Source organism: Lissotriton vulgaris, chromosome 1_1 (assembly GCF_964263255.1).
Source record: "Lissotriton vulgaris chromosome 1_1, aLisVul1.2, whole genome shotgun sequence".
NCBI classification, from domain to species: domain Eukaryota; kingdom Metazoa; phylum Chordata; class Amphibia; order Caudata; family Salamandridae; genus Lissotriton; species Lissotriton vulgaris.
In genome coordinates this window covers 1571445841-1571464356 of record NC_141685.1, presented here as the reverse complement: position 1 = coordinate 1571464356, position 18516 = coordinate 1571445841, and positions in this window count along the sequence as shown.

Here is an 18516-nt window from a genome sequence, read left to right as displayed (position 1 = left end):
AAAAAAATAAACGGCGGGAGCAACGGTGCTCTTGTTTGCACCTGCAAATCAAATCAATGGACTTTTCTCCATAACATAATGTTTCTTTGTGAAATTTGCAAAGAATAATAAGGTCTGCAAAATTGTGACGGATGTCCGGATGTGGAATTGATGGTGCTGTGGAAGTGCTGGATACAGCTGGTGAAGGGTCTTCCCGCAGCCTGCCGCATGCAACTCTCACATAATTGTGGGGATGAAGAGTCTTCACATGTTTTACCATGCTGGCAATTCCAAATAATTATAAAAGCAGGACATTCTTTAGTATCTTTAGTTGCGTTGAGCGAATATTTGTAGCTCTGAAAATCTCCAAGTAATTCCTATTCTGAACGCCACAGCTTGAAGTGTTGCAAAAGAGCTAAATAGTAAAATTCCCTTTTGTCAGGAGTATCGCAACTCATTTTTCGATGATTAATCAAATGTCCTTTTCTTTGTTTCACCAAACATCCTTCAGAACCAATCGCAGCATATATACAATTATTGATGTTTTGTGTAATATTCTGTTTAAAAGTATAGTTTTGAAGCACTTCCTAGAGACAAATGTTCTCAAGATGCTGTCTTCTATTTCGATAATATGTATCCAACATATTTGTTTTCACAATATCTGTACTCAATTTCGTGTTGCAGTAAGACCTAGACTCCCCAAAATGATTGCTCTAGATTTGGAGATCTACGACAACTTACTCCTGTAAAAGGACAACCAGTATTTAAAACACTTGCGCATGAAGATACCAGAAAGTCTTTGGGTAGCATTGGAAATGTTAACATTTGGTCATATTTTGTATATAAGGAACTTATTACAAATATGCGACAAGCAAATTATGCTGATTATGGAACTATTCTATAAGATATAAGAATTGGAAAAGTGACTGAACCTGGCAAAGAAGCTTTACAGAGACGGTTACTTTCCAATTTGTTTCCAAATGAAAATATCGTTCCTGAGAAAATATATATGAGAATTGCAGAAAAGAAATCTGTAATCCGGTTAATGCCAACTTTGTATGAATGTTCTATATTCAATGAAGAAATGTTAAAGTTGAAAATGAAGGAATTATAAAATTGGAAGCTAGCATGAAGGAATCACTATTATTTTGACAGAAATGTTGAAGAGGAAATTGGATTCTTTAGAGAAATTGATATAAAAAACTGCTGGTTTAGAAAAGAATCTATATGCATGTATAAACTGTCGGGTAATTTTACGACGTAATTTGAATGTGGAAAAAGGTTTAGTAAATGGAGCAATGGGTAAAGTTGTTGCTTTCATTAATTATCTAAATAGAGATGGTATTGAATTTTTGAAAATCAAATTTAATCAAATTGAAAAAGTACAACACTTTTGTCGTTGTTCAGCTCTGTTTTTGCAAACTTCTTAAAATGTCTGCTTCGGGCTGTTGACTTATGTAAGAAACTGCTAACAGTGTCAATATCTGGGACATTAACAGTGTCAGCATCTGTTCTGGAAATGTTGAGCTATTGATTAACATGTGTCCTCCTGCCTACCCCGCCAACACCTGTGGTTGTTTCATGTTAATATTTATTTCACATACGCATTGACAACTCTATCTTACCCATACTTACTCCATCATCAAACTCGTGTGTGAATAGAAACAATGGAGTCAAAGCCCACACAGAATAAAAAAAGAAGAGAAGGAGTGACCTTACTCGCAACTTGAAAGATTTCTTCAAAGAAAAACTACTTATGATAATCCGGACACAACACTAGATGGCAGGAGTATGCAGAACATGTAATTTTACAGCTCGCATGCGATCACATCTTTACTTTCTTAATACATGCATTTGTAACCTGAGAAAGGTAAGTAAGATCTTGCATTCGTTTTGACACATTCAAAGTGGACCCATCAGCAGCATTCTAAATGTTGAGCCTGTTGGGAAGAACGTGAAAATTCATTTGTTACTCTATTTGAATTGTATAAAGGTGAATAGCTTTTTGTTATGCTAACTTTAATTTATTTACATAGTAAACATAGTGAACTGTCCTCAGTCAGTGGCAAAGTGGTGTTGAGTCCATTACTAGGAAGGGTGCATAGCCAGTGAACCAACGTAGTGGACGCAACTCAGAAAAAATCCTTACCATAATGTTTTCCGTATAAATTGCTGAAGCTTTTTGGTTGCAGACACCATATTACTTTTCAACAGACTCTAAATGTAAAAAAATATGTACATTAGAGCATCATAATAGCATGCTAACCATTGAAAATTCAATTTGCCAAGTCTTTAAAAATCAAGGAAATGAGACACTCCCAACTGTTCCATAGAAATTGTATTGGCTAGACAATGAACATCATTGAAAATTCACAAACATAATGAAAATAACAATAGCAATAACAATTGTTCGCAATAGGATTGGGGTTGAAAAGCAACCATAGGTTTCAGAGCAACCGCGTTAGGACCATAGTAGTTTTCAGACAAAATCATATGCGAATAGCAATATGCTTCCGACGGGCACTATATATTCGTTCGGTAGACGTTCAAAAATGTCATCCCTGAAAACCCTCTATGCTATTTACGAGTATTGTAAAGAAGTAAGTTATTAAGATAAAGTAATGTATCTTTAAGAAATTAAGATTTTAAAAAACCATAATGGAAGTATCATTACCAGCATGCAAAAAACATCAAGATTGTAGCTGTCCTGTTGCTTTTGGTTACATTCTAGGACTTACTGCCAATGGTCATAGTCGGGACACTTCAATTGCTGTAGGAAAACCCTTTAGAGACATACGAATGGTTATGTTAAATATGTAGCTTTTTTTTAATTTCATAAAGAGAAATCATATTGACAATTTCATATTTATGCAATATAAGAAATAATAAAGAAATAACAGAGATTTTTTTAGGGAAAAGTTACCTTCAATGTAATAAAAACTCTTGATAGGTCTGAATTTTGTTACTCAGTGAATCATGAACGATTTTTGTCTTGGTTAAAGGTTTCAAAATCTATAAAATACATTATAGAAATAAGATTTTTAGTACAGAGAGTTTACATTTTATGGCACAGATGTCTACTCTAGATACATTACTAAATTATTTAAAAATATTAGCCTTTAAATTATTTGAAAAAAAAATTCAGGCAGTTTAACCAATTACAACCAGTCATATTTTCCAACAATAAACTTTCAAAATGGACTGATAAATATGAAAAACTTGCACTTACCAGAAGTATCCAATGACAGCCAGTATTTGTTGGGCAAAGAACAATGTCCATTTTCTCAAAAGGTATCTTTAGGGTTAAAAATGCATTCATTTTGTTCTGAAAAAAAAAAAATGCATTCATGAATAACTGTACATTACAACCCAAATACATACGTTTAGATTTACTACTATCCGAAAATGTGAATATCAATGCAATATATATTCAAAATAAACAAACCTCCCTTGAAAAACATCTTGCATTTGTCATAGTCTACTAAACATTACTCGATTCTACTCTTAGACATTAATTCAAAGAATCACTAACTTTCAATATTCCTTTGCACCTGTAACACTGAAAAGTCACATAACAGATAGGAATATGTACCCGAAAAGAAGAAGAGCGATATTTGCCCAGGAATATATAGGACGACACTGTTGCTGAGATTGCTAAACACTAAGGTTAAAATAATAGGTTTTCAGTACACATATTGATGAAGAATTATTATTTATGGCTAGGTAACTGAAACATCATTACACCACACATCTAAATTATGTCCCATTACTTAAAAAAAGGTACCCTTTATTAGATTACTTTTCACGCTCGATCTATGCTTCTGGACTTTAGTGAAACCATCAGGATACACATTACTGCTTACATAATCCAGAAGCTCTTAGTACTTAGTGGCATCCATTTCTATTTCAAATACAGATAAACGGGAAAAAAAGTGAAGAGAATTTCATGATAGATGATAGATGTAAAGAACATTCAATTACAAAGACATAAATAACTATAAAGGTGTGTGAATACACAATTACAAAAACAACTGTCAGTCCGTCTTCACAGCTCAATCCGCCCACGATCTTTAAGCGAGGGACAGGGAGTACCTACCATTACAAGCGAGGAAGCAATTTCCTGAGTGGGAGAAAACTTACATTAACTTTGGAGTTATGGCACGCATAATTTATAAGACTAGAGGTCTGGGAGGGCCATGTGACGCAGTAATAACTATTACAACCATGCACGCACAATTGAAAAGAATAGAGGCTTGGGAGGGCCACATAACGCAGCAATAACTATTACAATCATGCACGCATAGTTTATAGGAACAGAGGCCTGGGAGGGCCAGGTGACGCAGCAATAACTATTACAATCATGCACGCACAATTTAAAAGAATAGAGGCCTGGGAGGATCACGTGATGCAGCAATAACTATTACAATCATGCAGGCACTATTTATAAGAATAGAGCCCTGGGAGGACCACATGATGCAATAATAACTATTACAATCATGCACGCACGATTTAAAAGAATGGAGGCCTGAGAGGGCCAAGTGATGCAGCAATAACTATTACAATCATGCATGCACGATTTATAAGAATAGAGCCCTGGGAGGACCAAGTGATGCAATAATACCTATTAAAATCATGCACGCACAATTTAAAAGAATAGAGGCCTGGGAGGGCCAAGTGATGCAGCAATAACTATTACAATCATGCACGCACGATTTATAAGAATAGAGGCCTGGGAGCCCCACGTGACGTAGCAATAACTATTACAATCATGCACGCACGATTTATAAGAATATAGGCCTGGGAGGGCCACGTGATGCAGTAAAAACTATAACAATTATGCACGCACGATTTAAAGAATAAAGCCCTCGGAGGGCCACGTGATGCAGCAATAACTATTACAATCATGGACGAACGATTTAAAAGAATAGAGGCCTGGGAGGACCATGTGACGCAGTAATAACTATTACAATCATGCATGCACGATTTACAAGAATAGAAGCCTAGGAGGGCCACATGACCCAGCAATAACTATTACAAACATTTACACACAATTAAAAATAATAGAGGCCTGGGAGGGCCACGTGACGCAGCAATAACTATTACAATCATGACCGCACGATTTAAAAGAATAGAGGCCAGGGAGGGCCATGTGACACAACAATAACTAATACAATCATGCACACACGATTTATGAGAATAAAGGCCTCGGAGGGCCACGTGGCGCAGCAATAACTATTACAATCATGCATGCACGATTTATAAGAATAGAGGCCTGGCAGGGCCACGTGTCACAGTAATAACTATTACAATCATGCACGCACAATTTACGATTTATAAGAATATAGGCCTGGGAGGGCCACGTGATGCAGTAAAAACTATAACAATTATGCACGCACGATTTAAAGAATAGAGGCCTGGGAGGGCCATGTGATGCAGCAATAACTATTACAATCATGGACGAACGATTTAAAAGAATAGAGGCCTGGGAGGACCATGTGACGCAGTAATAACTATTACAATCATGCATGCACGATTTACAAGAATAGAAGCCTAGGAGGGCCACATGACCCAGCAATAACTATTACAAACATTTACACACAATTAAAAATAATAGAGGCCTGGGAGGGCCACGTGACGCAGCAATAACTATTACAATCATGCACGCACGATTAAGTATGTGTAAGTTTCCTTAGAAGTAAGAAGTAAGGTGGTAGTGGGTGTATAGCTGTATATGCAAATAAATGGATGTTCAATACTTTATTTGCATGTGTGAGTATGTGTGTGAGTAACTTTTTGATGACTGTCGGTGTGTAACAGGATGTATAGGTGTATCACTACAAATGATGAGTGAGTATATGTATGAGTGACTATATAGAACTGTTGGTGAATGAGTGGATGTGTATATAGTTGGTGGAATTACTGAATTGGTTGTTGTAACTGGTATGGGTATCTCCATTTTTATGAAAATGTTAGTTTCTATTTTTGAATAAGTGTTTCAAGGGTGACATTACACTGAAAGGAGGTCTGTCACTCTGTCACAAGGATGGTGTCATCAGTGATGTCATGAGTGATGTCACTGACCATGTCATGAGTGATGTAATATGTGACGTCATCAGCAGTGCATTGCAGGCCAACTAACTATAACGTGGGAATTTCAATGGTTTTATGTCAGTAAAATTTCCAGCTAACTATAACTGGTGTCAAACTTATGTTTTTTTCAGTGAATTTAATAGGTTTTTTAAATGCTAATTCCTAACTATAACTGGTGTGAAACCTCTGGTTTTTTCAGTGAATTTCAAAGGTTTTTTAAATGCTAATTCCTAACTATAACGATTGTGAAACCTCTGGTTTTTTCACTGAATTTCAAAGGTTTTTTAAAAGCTAATTCCTTTCAAATTTGAGTTTGTAACCTATGATTTATTTTTTCAATTTGCTGTTTTGTGTAAGTATGAATTTTTTTTATAATAATATTTTTTAAATGTTTTTTTTATCATTTTTTCCTGGGGCGCTCTGTGTGCGCGCACCGGTAAGCTCTCCGTAAAGCGCACCCAGAGCGCTACTTGCGTTTTTGTAAAAAAATATGAATGAAAAGTAAATAATAACGCAAGACATTTAGTACCATACATATAAAAGCAGTATTTTTGAATAAGGAAATGAAAATGATTTTGCATTTCCGTGAAACTATCAAAACGTCACTTAGGCGTGCCGCGTAAGCGCTCCCAGAAGCACCTTCGTTCGCGCCCCGGAAGCGCTTCAGTGCACACAGCATAAGCTCGTCAAGTCATGTGACCCTAAAATAACACTTTTCATTGGTTGCTAACAGTTTTTTTTTACAAAGAATGAATTCCCCACCCATTTCTTTCACTTCTTCTTTCACTTTTGTGACTGAAAGACCTGCCTTTTTGCTCTCGGTTCTTTGTTGGATATCTTGGATTATCATGGCTGCCAGACCATCCAGCAGTGAAGATGACTCCAATGAATTCATCGATGAAGAGCCTCCTCAGCCAAAAGTCAAAGAACATTTCATCTGGAAAAAAATGTCCATACCTGATGACCCGAAGAAGGTAAATGCTCCAAAAGTGGAGTGCAGGATCTGTCACACAGTCCTCTCACGGGGTGACCCCACTAAAAAATATTATTTTGGGAACTCCACAATGATTCGCCATGTGGAGAGGAGGCACCCCAGAATTTTGCCCGGGAAAGTGTCAGGGCTCTGGCACAAGAGGTTCCCAGTGATGGGGCCTCTACATCAACCGGAGGACCAACAACATCGGTCAGGGGGAGATCACAAGAGCTGGTTCCGAACATTCAGCCTGCGTTTAACAAAGGCGTCCTTAAATGCAGAGACTGTGATCAGCTACTTTGCTATGGGGAGCAAAGTGTTCTGCTCATGGTTCGAGCTTTGGAGAACCATCGCTGCCGTTCCCAGCCCTAATTTTTTTTTGCTCCTGTTGAGCAGTTTCCATTCCCTGTTTTTGTTTTTTTGTTTTTGTTCTAAAAAAAGAAAAAAGAAGAAAAAAAAAGTTCTTTTCAGAACTACCTCCAATTCTTATCAAAGAGCTATATTCTTAAAAAAATGAAAAAGAGTAAGTGAAGTGGGGTGCATTGATAAAGGAAAGGAAAATGAGTAAGAAAGAACAGAAAGGTATGAGAGGAGAAAGGAAGTGAAGTAGGGGGACAGAAAGAAGGTGAGTGTTGGGAAGGAAAGTAAGGAGAAGGAGAGTGAACATGGGGAATGTGGATATTCAAAGAAAATGTAGAAAAGGAACGGGGGTGTGGAAGGGTAAGAAAAGATGCATTGCTGGAGTTGCATCATTTTTGTGACACACTCCAGCAATGCATCACTTTTGAGCTTACAGATACGTCTGAAATACTGATGTATCTGTAAGTAATTGAGACATAATACGTCATATGTTTAATATGACGCATGACATTTATGAGGCCATGCGTCACTTTTACGCCACCGGTGCGTCACTTTTTGTGACGCACCAGTGCTGTAAAAAATGCACCTTATTCAGTCATATTTACAAAGTGACGCATCTAGGTAGATGCGTCACTTTGTAAACCCCTGCGCCACATTATACCTACGTCAGGTGTAATGTATGCAAAAGGGACGTTGTAACGTCCTGATCGTCTCAGGATCGTGAACAGACACGAAATGAGGACGCAACCACTTGTGTACGTTTTAGTTATTTAATAAAGGTAAAATGATACAAATAAGGAAACAAAAGTTAGGTTTACTGGAATCCTCCAGTCTTTCCACGTTACCAACCCACAGCTCAGTTGTTTCTAACCGTCCTCTGCAATTACGCCGGTCCCGGCGTAAGCCAACAGAGGGCAGAGACGAATTGGCCGAAAATGCCAATCGGGATGCTGTGAGGGGTACGCAGAGGGATGTAGTGCAGAGGAGACAGGGAAACACCCAGCCGGGGTCACTACCTGAAGGGAGCAGCCGCTCGACCTCTTCCTCGTATGCACCGGGATCGAGAGCAGCCGCTCGATCGATCCTCTGGACCTTCTAAACCGTAACGCGGAAAACACCTCCTGGTGTGCGTTACAGTTAGTAGTCCGGGATTACGGGTCGTGCTGGGAGCTTCGGCTCCAACCAACACACGGATCAAGACACCTAGACTCAGCCGAGTCAGGGCCACGCTCAATGGTATCCGGTAGAGCTTCCGGGACAAGAACAGGGTAAGCCAGGCAAGACACGGCCAGGGAGTAACGACTCGACCTACCTCCGATCAAGCCTGACGGGATCACCTCTTCGGGACGCTGCTCTCCACGAAGCAGGTACGTCGGTGTAAATACAATATCCGACAGTGTTCTTCTGTTGGGTTCCTCCTTTTATAGGGCGTGTTTACTGGAAATTATGTAACGGGTCTCTTGTTTACATAACATTACCCGCTAAGCCTCCTGGGATTTGTAGTCCGTATTTTCCAGGTGCCGGATTCCTTTTTCCGACGGGAATTTCTTGACAGACGTATTGACGCAAGAAAGGGTCGTAGAGGTGACGCAGTGAAATCTATGAGATATCACTGCGTCACTTTTATGACGCTTTTGCCTCCAAATCTTGCGCCTGTTTCACAGCAGGCGTAAGACTGATGCAGGCCCTTTCACATGGGCCTTGCCCCATGTGAAAGGATGCATTGCTGGAGTTGCATCATTTTTGTGACACACTCCAGCAATGCATCACTTTTGCGCTTACAGATACGTCTGAAATACTGATGTATCTGTAAGTACTTGCGACATAATACGTCATATATTTACTATGACGCATGAGTAGAAGACTGAAGGCCTCATTTATGAGGCCATGCGTCACTTTTACGCCACCGGTACATCACTTTTTGTGACGCACCAGTGCTGTTAAAAATGCACCTTATTGAGTCATATTTACAAAGTGACGCATCTAGGTAGATGCGTCACTTTGTAAACCCCTGCGCCACATTATACCTACGTCAGGTGTAATGTATGCAAAAGGGACATTTTGACGCAAGAAAGGGTCGTAGAGGTGACGCAGTGAAATCTATGAGATATCACTGCGTCACTTTTATGACGCTGTTGCGTCCAAATCTTGCGCCTGTTTCACAGCAGGCGTAAGACTGATGCAGGCCCTTTCACATAGGCCTGGTCCCATGTGAAAGGATGCATTGCTGGAGTTGCATCATGCTTGTGACACACTCCAGCAATGCATCACTTTTACGCTTACAGATACGTCTGAAATACTGACGTATCTGTAAGTACTTGTGACATAATACGTCATATATTTAATATGACACATGAGTAGAAGACTGAAGGCCTCATTTATGAGGCCATGCGTCACTTTTACGCCACTGGTACGTCACTTTTTGTGATGCACCAGTGCTGTTAAAAATGCACCTTATTGAGTCATATTTACAAAGTGACGCATCTAGGTAGATGCGTCACTTCGTATACCCCTGCGCCACATTATACCTACGTCAGGTGTAATGTATGCAAAAGGAACGTATTGACGCAAGAAAGGGTCGTAGAGGTGACGCAGTGAAATCTATGAGATATCACAGCGTCACTTTTATGACGCTGTTGCATCCAAATCTTGCGCCTGTTTCACAGCAGGCGTAAGACTGATGCAGGCCCTTTCACATGGGCCTGGCCCCATGTGAAAGGATGCATTGCTGGAGATGCATCATTTTTGTGACACACTCCAGCAATGCATCACTTTTGCGCTTACAGATACGTCTGAAATACTGACGTATCTGTAAGTACTTGCAACATAATGCGTCATATATTAAATATGACGCATGTGTAGAAGACTGAAGGCCTCATTTATGAGGCCATACGTCACATTTACGCCACCGGTTCGTCACTTTTTGTGACGCATCAGCAGCGTAAAACATGCACCTTATTGAGTCATATTTACAAAGTGACGCATCTAGGGTCGGCGTTAAGTCCGACACTGTTCAATATCTATGTGGCCCCCCTTGCTAGGTTAGTTAAATCACAGGGGATGAAGGTTGTATCATATGCAGATGATACACAGATTATGGTGTCCTTGACCCACTCGGTCAGAACCACCGCGTCCAGCTTCAGGAATTGCATGCAAGTAGTAGCAGAATGGATGATCCGCAATTCCCTGAAGCTGAATGGCGATAAAAACGAGGTGCTCATCTTTGGTAAGGATCAGGATGTCTGGTCCAGTGAGTGGTGGCCTCCATCATTGGAAGCTTGTCCTACACCATCGCCTTCTGCCAGGAACCTTGGAGTCATCTTTGATACCTCGCTGGCTATGAACCTGCAGGTAAATCGAACGGTGGCTACCTGTTGGGGAGTCATTAGGATTCTGAGTAAAATCGCCCACTATCTCTCCCCTCAGGCACGTAAACAGACTGTAGTCGCGTTGGTGTCTTCTCGATTAGACTACTGCAACGCTCTGTATGCAGACATTAATAAGGGCCATATTCAACGCCTTCAGAGCGTGCAGAATGCTGCGGCGAGATTTCTGTTGGATGCCCCCAAGTCCTTCTCTGCTACTCTAGCCAGGAAGAACCTCCATTGGCTCCCAATCCAGCAAAGAATTGTGTTCAAAATCCTCTGTCTGGTTTTTGGAGTGAATCTGGCAGGACCATCAGATGCCCTAGGATCTCTGTTAACCTCCTACTCTCCTAGTAGGAGCCTTCGTTCTTCCAACAAGAATCTTTTGTGCATCCCGCGTAGTAAAAAAGTCAGATGGCGAGGCAGGGCCTTTGCCACCGTGGCCCCCCGCCTGTGGAATGCCCTCCCCTCCGACATAAAGATGCAACCTTCGTTGCCTCTTTTTAGGAAAGCATTAAAAACATGGTGCTTTATTAAGGCTTACCAATAGGCTTGCTATGTGGATATCTTTTGGATTAGGCGCCTTGATGCCCTTCAGGCTAAGTAGCGCATTATAAGATGGATTTCATACATTCAGGTAGATGCATCACTTTGTAAACCCCTGCGCCACATTATACCTACGATTCAGAAAAGGGGGTGGTGATGGACAGAGTATCTGAATTAAGCAGAACACTCATACCCAGTCAACAGATCAGGGCTTGATCCATCGCTGTTTTTTAGCTCACTGCACCATCCCAGCTCAGAACCTGGCTACATGCAAATTAGGCCCAGTGCATCATGGGAACAGGGCAGACCAAACTACCAAGCCAATTCTTTTACTGGAAAGGAAACAAGCTTCCGGGGACCGGTTTCTGGCATTACAGTCGTCTTCGGCCCGACTTGCTTGAATCCTGATGGTGCAGTGAGCAAGGGACTCATGTCTGAGCATACCCTTCCACGCTTATGGTGGACAAAACGATTCAGAAAAGGGGGTGGTGATGGACAGAGTATCTGAATTAAGCAGAACACTCATACCCAGTCAACAGATCAGGGCTTGATCCATCGCCGTTTTTTAGGTCACTGCACCATCCTAGCTCAGAAACTGGCTACATGCAAATTAGTCTGTCCCTGACCCAGTGCATCATGGGAACAGGGCAGACCAAACTACCAAGCCAATTATTTTACTGGAAAGGAAACAAGCTTCCGGGGACCGGTTTCTGGCATTACAGCCGTCTTCAGCCCGGCTTGCTTGAATCCTGATGGTGCAGTGAGCAAGAGACTCATGTCTGAGCATACCCTTCCACGCTTATGGTGGACAAAACGATTCAGAAAAGGGGGTGGTGATGGACAGAGTATCTGAATTAAGCAGAACACTCATACCCAGTCAACAGATCAGGGCTTGATCCATCGCCGTTTTTCAGGTCACTGCACCATCCTAGCTCAGAACCTGGCTACATGCAAATTAGTCTGTCCCTGACCCAGTGCATCATGGGAACAGGGCAGACCAAACTACCAAGCCAATTCTTTTACTGGAAAGGAAACAAGCTTCCGGGGACCGGTTTCTGGCATTACAGCCGTCTTCAGTCCGGCTTGCTTGACTCCTGATGGTGCAGTGAGCAAGGGACTCATGTCTGAGCATACCCTTCCACGCTTATGGTGGACAAAACGATTCAGAAAAGGGGGTGGTGATGGACAGAGTATCTGAATTAAGCAGAACACTCATACCCAGTCAACAGATCAGGGCTTGATCCATCGCCGTTTTTTAGGTCACTGCACCATCCCAGCTCAGAACCTGGCTACATGCAAATTAGTCTGTCCCTGACCCAGTGCATCATGGGAACAGAGCAGACCAAACTACCAAGCCAATTCTTTTACTGGTTAGGAAACAAGCTTCCGGGGACCGGTTTCTGGCATTACAGCCGTCTTCGGCCCGGCTTGCTTGAATCCTGATGGTGCAGTGAGCAAGGGACTCATGTCTGAGCATACTCTTCCACGCTTATGGTGGACAAAACGATTCAGAAAAGGGGTGGTGATGGACAGAGTATCTGAATTAAGCAGAACACTCATACCCAGTCAACAGATTAGGGCTTGATTCATCGCCGTTTTTTAGCTCACTGCACCATCCCAGCTCAGAACCTGGCTACATGCAAATTAGTCTGTCCCTGGCCCAGTGCATCATGGGAACAGGGCAGACCAAACTACCAAGCCAATTCTTTTACTGGAAAGGAAACAAGCTTCCGGGGACCGGTTTCTGGCATTACAGCCATCTTCGGCCCGGCTTGCTTGAATCCTGATGGTGCAGTGAGCAAGGGACTCATGTCTGAGCATACCCTTCCACGCTTATGGTGGACAAAACGATTCAGAAAAGGGGGTGGTGATGAACAGAGTATCTGAATTAAGCAGAACACTCATACCCAGTCAACAGATCAGGGCTTGATCCAACGCCGTTTTTTAGCTCACTGCACCATCCCAGCTCAGAACCTGGCTACATGAAAATTAGTCTGTCCCTGGCCCAGTGCATTATGGGAACAGGGCAGACCAAACTACCAAGCCAATTCTTTTACTGGAAAGGAAACAAGCTTCCGGGGACCGGTTTCTAGCATTACAGCCGTCTTCGGCCCGGCTTGCTTGAAACCTGATGGTGCAGTGAGCAAGGGACTCATGTCTGAGCATACCCTTCCACACTTATGGTGGTGAGAGTATTCTGCTTAATTCAGAAACTCTGTCCATCACCACCCCTTGTTGTTAAATATTTTGTCCACCCTAAGTGTTGAAGGGTATACTCAGATGTGAGTCCCTTGCTCATTGCACCATCAGGATTCAAGCAAGCCGGGCCGACGACGGCTGAAATGCCAGAAACCGGTCCCCGGAAGCTTGTTTCCTTCCCAGTGTAAGAATTGGCTTGGTAGTTTGGTTTGCCCTGTTCCCATCATGCACTGGGACAGGAACAGACTAATTTGCATATAGCCAGGTTCTGAGCTGGGATGGTGCAGTGAGCTAACAAACGGTGTTGGATCTAGCCCTGATCTCTTGACTGGGTGAGAGTATTCTGCTTAATTCAGAAACTCTGTCCATCACCACCCCTTGTTGTTAAACATTATACCTACGTCAGGTGTAATGTATGCAAAAGGGGCGCATTGACGCAAGAAAGGGTCGTAGAGGTGACGCAGTAAATGAACTGGGTTTTCCCCATGCTACGCTCCCTGGTACGCTCTCCGCTGCGCGTACTGGGCACTTCCCCCTAGCGAAAATCGAAAAAAAAAAATTTAATTATTTTGCCCCGCGGGGCCCTTTTATGGCCCCCACATCAAACCTAGGGGGTCAGGGGAGGTCTACCCTGCCCCCTTTTGCTCATTTCCCCCTTTGTTTTTGCCACCTCTTGTGTCTCGATCCTACCGAGACACAAGATGGCGGCCGCTCTGGACTGTTTGGAATGTTGACAGACACCCGAGAGCCAATCAGCTCTCCGCTCACGAACTCGCGTAGCACGCCCGGTGCGCGTACCGGGGCGCGCTTATAGATATATATATATTTTTGAACCTAAATTACTCAAAATCCACTGGAGCACATATCTTGAGACATAGCAAAGGCACATCGGGCTACCAGTCCCTACAATTTTGCGAAGCTTGGTGGAAATCCATTCAGCCGTTCGGGCTAAAAGTGAGTCCAACCGCCCTATGGAAATTAACTTTGGGAAAACACATTTTGGGACCCCCTTTTTATCTCGGCCCCCGCTTGACGAATCCCCCCCAAACTTCCAGAGAAGAAGCAGAGCGCCGCGAGGCAAATTTGAGGTACATTTCAGGCAGATTCCTCAACCGATGCCAAAGTTATTCCCAATAGAATGTTGTGAAATCCCTATACAAAATAATCCTAACTATAACTATCTACTGGCGACCGCCAGTAGGTGATATATAGATATACATATATATATATATATATATATATTACTTCAGCTTCTTCTCCCCACGACTCCCGCAGATGAAGACACAGCACAGCAACAGGTAAGTTCTCACTTGATTTATTTACACACCATGTGCAAAATGAAAGCGGACGGTCTACGCGTTTCGGCTCCTTGCCTTCAACTGGACCATAGAGTCCTCAAGTCTATATATATTGTTACACAATCCAACTTTGTTTCGTCAGGAAAAACGGCAAGCACGCAGGTAATCCGATGTTTAGAATATTTTTATTGCAAACCCCCTCACCCCAGACAGATGCGTTTCGCTATAGAAGCTTCGTCAGTGTCAATTCGTGTTTGTGAATAGTTGTCATTTTAAAGCCCACCTGGCCTGTATTAATTCATCGACATAAAAGAAGGTTCATACATTAAAAAGGAGGTGGTCATCTTGGAGTGTATATTTACACATTCATTTACAATGACTTGTAATTGCAATTCTAAATAAAGTGCTTAAAGTGCTGAAATTAAAACTCATTGAGAACAACAAACATTTATCATTTGTGTACATACTAACATTTTTATAAAAGTCAGTTGTAGATTTTAACAGTGACTAATTGATCATATATTCTGATCGATTTGTTATTTTTTAATTTATTTTTGTGTTACATCCAGGGGTGAATGCCCGAGTATAGTCTTTCAGTAACGTCAACCATTCTCCTTCTGACTTATTTAATTCGTTTTTTTGTGTTGTGTAGCCCTGTATGGGCAAAGATTACTTTTTACTTGAAATACTAAAAAACTGCTGCATAACTCCGGACTTAAGGGTTAGGAGACTCTCATTGTTTGTTTAGGTTTCTTAAAAACATTTAACATATCTGCAAAAAGGACAGACCCAAGGTTCACATGATCCCATGTGTTTCTTTATAGATGCACCGACATCTCCTTATCATTATTCAAACCCCGAGGGGTCATTGTCTTAAGGTCAATGATGTATTTTGACCTAAAATTCGGAGTGATTTCTCTCTGTCTCCTCCTCGTTCTGTTCTGGTTACTTGGTCCATGCAATAAAAGCTGAGGAGATCTCTATTACTTTAGTGGTGTTCAGCGAAATGACGAGCGACCGGATAATTTTTATCCTTATTTACGATCGCTCTCATATGTTCTAGGATCCTCAGCTTTGTGGCATTGATGGTGCTACTGATGTATCTTTTCTTGCATGGGCACTCTAGACAATAAATAGTATAGTCGGAGTTACAGTTGAGGAGATGTTTTATTTTTCTATTCGGTCTGTCTTCCCCTGATCTCCCTGGGAACTCTGAAACTTTTTTGCTGTTTTTGCAGGCCTTGCATCTTAAACAAGGAAAAAAACCTTTTGTGTTGGTTAAAGATGTAGGTTGGGGCTTGGATGAAAAGTGGCTAGGACCAGGTGATCTGATAGCGATCGACAGCGGCGGTAAGTTATTAAAGGCCTATCTGTCAGATGCTTTCTTAAGACACCATCAGTAGTTAAGATGTGCCAGTTTTTTTGGAAGCTGTGGACCAGATCACCCGATTTGTTATTAAAAGTTGTAATCATTCTGACTTGGTCATCTTCTTTCGGTTTATCTTTAACTACCAGGAAATCCCTCCGATTGATTGTAGACGCCTTTTTTGCAGCTTGATTAAACAGGTTGGTCGAATATCCCCTGTTCTTGAACCTTTCCCCTGCTTCTGTTTTTGCTCTTACAAAATCTTTATTTACAGAGCAGTTCCTCTTTAATCGTAAAAGTTCTCCATATGGAACATTATTTATAAGGCTCTTGGGATGGTAGCTAGCCGCGTGCAGCACGGCATTGCCTGCTGTGGGCTTCCTATAGAGGCGTGTTTGGAGGGTCCCGTTTTCTACAAAAACCTCCAAATCTAAATAACAAACACTCGTACTACTTATTGTGCTGGTAAATCTTAAGTTCCACTGGTTGTTATTTAGAGCCGCGATGTATGCCTCAGCCGAGGTTTGATCACCTCGCCCCAAATAAACAAATAAATAAAAAATAAAAAAATTATATATATATATATATTCACTGAAAAAACCATAGGCTTTACACACGTTATAGTTAGGAAGTAGCATTTACAAAACCTATGAAATTCACTGAAAAAGCCATAGGTTTGACACATGTTATAGTTAGCTGGACATTTCACTCATATAAAACCAATGAAATTCCCCCGTTATAGTTACTTCAGCTAACTATAACTCGCGCGCCCGCAATGCACTGCTGATGATGTCACACATCACATCACTCATGACATCATCTATTAAATGGGTTAGTTTTGAAAATTACATATATTTTATATATGTAGATCTGAAAGTTGGTTGAACAAAAATGTAGTATATAGGTGTATAACCGATTGCTTTTTTGGTGAAAAATAGATTCTATAACTGACTGATTAAATATATCTTAATGAGTACATGGGTTACTGAGTAATATTTAAATATACACATATCTGTGTCTGTCTATCAGTTTCTATTTTAGTGGCTGAATGTGTTGATGAGTAGCTATATCACTGAAACATTATATCTATATAGGTTATTGTTCCTTTATTATTACCAAGAGTGTCTCAGTGTCTAAGTGTTAATATGGTGCATTAAGAGTTTTTACATATTGCATACATGCCTGAATCAGTGACATACTATTCCTATATGTTGGAGACAACATATGTGACATATTAGATGTTATCAGTGATGTCAAGAGTGATGTCACTGACCATGTGATGAGTGATGTAATATGTAACATCATCAGCAGTGCATTGCGGGCGCGCGAGTTATAGTTAGCTGAAGTAACTATAACGGGGGAATTTCATTGGTTTTATATGAGTGAAATGTCCAACTAACTATAACATGTGTCAAACCTATGGTTTTTTCTGTGAATTTCATAGGTTTTGTAAATGCTACTTCCTAACTATAACGTGTGTAAAACCTATGGTTTTTTCAGTGAATTTCATAGGTTTTTAAAATGCTAATTCAGAAGTATATCGTGAATGCAACCTATAGTTTTGTCAATAAAGTTCTGGCAATATTTTTTTCGGAAACAAACCGTTTTCTTGACTGTTCAGGTTGTATAGAGACTCCTTGTAAAGCGGTACTGAATTAGAAAGTCTCTACCTTGCCTTATTTTGAACGTATTGAAATTTGTCTGTAAATGGAAATAGCCTTTCTAAACTTTCGTGCGCGACCCGGTGCGCGCACTCTCGGCACCAGTTGTCAATAAATGGACATCGCCTTTCTAAACTTTCGTGAGCGACCGAGTGCGCACACCCTCCTATATATTTCGGGAAAACTTTGCAATTTAAACTCATTGAATTTCTTCATAGACCCCTCAAAGAACTTATAGTACATCAAAGAGACTGTACTATGCTTCTTTTTTATTGTTATGAAACTTTTCATTAAATGGAGCCGAATGTCTTTTTAAACTTTCGTGCGTGACCGGATGCACACACCCTGGTATTTTTTTAGAAACATAAAAGGTTTTATACTTTAACAATTGTATGCTTGAATCCAGCTCAGAAGATATACAAAATCAGGATGTGTTTAGATTTACTCCTTTTCACGTTTTGAAACTTTGCTGAATTAGACCGCTACTTCCAAATGACGTACGTGACCAGATACTGTCACCGCGTACACGTCCTGAGACGTGCATGTGAAGTCATGTGACTTGAAAACAACACTTCCAATTGGTTCTTAGTAGTTTCTATTCTGGAATTTACACGGAGCACTCCACCCACTTCCATCACTATCTTTTCTACTCTCAAGAGAAAACAACGTCCAACATCTT